The 2353-nt window shown below is 38.1% G+C and overlaps 1 non-coding gene across 1 annotated transcript; it reads right to left on the bottom strand.

The window, feature by feature from the left end:
* Positions 1-107, bottom strand: LOC121213177 (small nucleolar RNA R71). The gene has a single exon (XR_005908547.1). It is a non-coding gene; the product is annotated as a small nucleolar RNA R71 (small nucleolar RNA).
* Positions 108-2353: the final 2246 nt, after the last annotated feature.

Genomic DNA, 2353 nt, shown 5'->3' on the forward strand with positions numbered 1-2353 from the left:
AAATTAAGGAATGATATCTCTTCTTTTGTGCAGATGGATTTAGAAACTCTTTATGACGTATGGGAGATATACAAAGACTTGTTGAGAAGATGCCTTCACCATGGGTTACCTCTATGATTGTAGGTTCAGACTTTCCACAACGGGTTAAATCCCTCGACTAGACAAATGATCGACGCAGCTGCTGATGGAACTATCAATAACAAAACACCTGAAGAGGCTTATGAGTTCATAGAAGAGATATCACTGAATAATTATCAGTGGTAAGTCATTAGGACAAAGTTGATAAAAGCAGCCAGTGTTTTTAACGTCTATTCAATTGCTATGCTTTCCAATCAGGAGAACTTTTGAATAGAAAAATTGATGGTTTACTTGGTTCTACGCAAGTGTATCCAGTAATACAGTGCGATGCAAGTGGAGATAGATTAAACAATTCAGAATATCCACTCTATGGCCCCAACATAGAGAACGAGCACTTGAACTATATGGGTAATAACCCTCGACCTCAAAATAATCCTTATAGTAACACTTACAATGCAGGTTGGAGGAAGCACCAAATTTTTCGTGGGGTGGTCAAGGAAATCAAAGACCACAACATCCTCCAAGTTTTCAACAACCACCTTACTAACAAGATAAGAAACCGAACCTTGAAGAGATTCTTACAAAATTTATCTCGATGTCAGAAACTCGTTTTTAGAATACCAAAACAACACTTAAGAATCAACAAGTGTCGATCCAAAGGCTCGAAGCTCAAATAGGACAGCTTGCTAAGTTGATTTCTGAAGGACCGCAAGGTAGCCTACCAAGTAACACTGAAACTAACCCAAGGGAACAACTTCATGCGATTACTATACGAGATGAAGAAGGGTTAGTTGAACCTGAACCAGAACCGAAGTAAGGACTTGTGGTAAGTAACGGTAAGGATGAGGTGAACCACAGTAAGCAGAAATTGGTAAGCAAAGAGTACAAACCTCGTGTGCCATACCTCAATGCGACAAGGAAAGACCACACAGACAAACAATTCAGTTAATTCCTTAAATTATTAAAAAAATTACATATTAACTTATCGTTTATTGAAGCTCATTCGCAGATGGCAAACACAATAAAATTTTTAAATGAGCTCTTGACTAATAAAAAAAAGTTAGATGATGCGTCGCACGTGGAATTAAATACACTTTGCTCAGCCATATTACAAAATAGGCTACCCAACAAACTGAAAGATCCAGGGAGTTTTACTATTCCTTGTTTAATTGGTAGTTTAAATATTAAGAATGCATTGGCTGATTTAGGAGCAAATATTAATGTCATGCCCTATAAAATGTTTAAACAACTAGGTCTTGGGAAACTCAAACAAATTAGGATGAGCATTCAATTGGCAGATAAAACAATTAGAATTCCTAGGGGTATTATTGAAGACGTGCTTGTTAAAATTGATAAACTAATATTCTCAGTTGACTTTGTTGTTCTAGACATGGATGAGGATAGTGATGTACCTCTAATTTTATGAAGGCCCTTTTTAGCAACTGCTAGAACTATTATTGACGTTGGCGCAGGTGAATTGATACTTCGTGTAGAAGATGAGGATAGTAATCGAGATGATTGTTTAAGTTCTGTTAATTTGAGTAACGTTGTAACTCAACCTTCTTTTCAGGAGTCCTTTGGAAAGAACGTGATGGAGCCTTATTCTAATCCATGGCACAAAAACAGAGCGACTCACGAAGAAAAAAGGCTTCAGATCGATGAACTAGACGAATGGCGAATACAAGTCAAAGAGAAACCAAAAGTACACGATGAATCAAAGCGATGCTATGATGAGCGTCAGGATGAAATAAAACAATTTAAGGTCAGGGACAAAGTATTATTAGATGAAAAGGACCCTAGAATTGCTACTTCGGAGTTCAATACAAACGGAATGACTCCTTTTACGGTACTTAATGTTTTCCCATACAGCACAGTTGAGGTACATCATTCTAAATTCGGCACTTTCAAGGTAAACATTACTCAACTTAAACTGTATGTGGATGTACAGGCCAATTTTGGGCCCTAAACCAAACAACCCACTAAACCAAACAACCCAATAACCCGTCAGCCCAACTAACCTGAACCCATTACAAATTAAACCCAGATACATTACATTCATAGCCCAAAACCCACAAACCCAACATGACCCATTTACACTAAAGCCCGTCAAACCCAAAATACCACCAGCCCAATAACTAAAGTAACCCAACAATCAAAAGAAACAAAAAAATAAAAAAACCCTAGCCCCATACTCTGCTACGCACGCCTCTGACAACTTAGCCATTGCCCATGCCGTCTGAAGTCACCTCCACCATTTGCCCATCTCCTGCAATCG

The sequence above is a fragment of the Gossypium hirsutum genome, chromosome A13 (genome assembly GCF_007990345.1).
Source record: "Gossypium hirsutum isolate 1008001.06 chromosome A13, Gossypium_hirsutum_v2.1, whole genome shotgun sequence".
Taxonomy (NCBI): domain Eukaryota; kingdom Viridiplantae; phylum Streptophyta; class Magnoliopsida; order Malvales; family Malvaceae; genus Gossypium; species Gossypium hirsutum.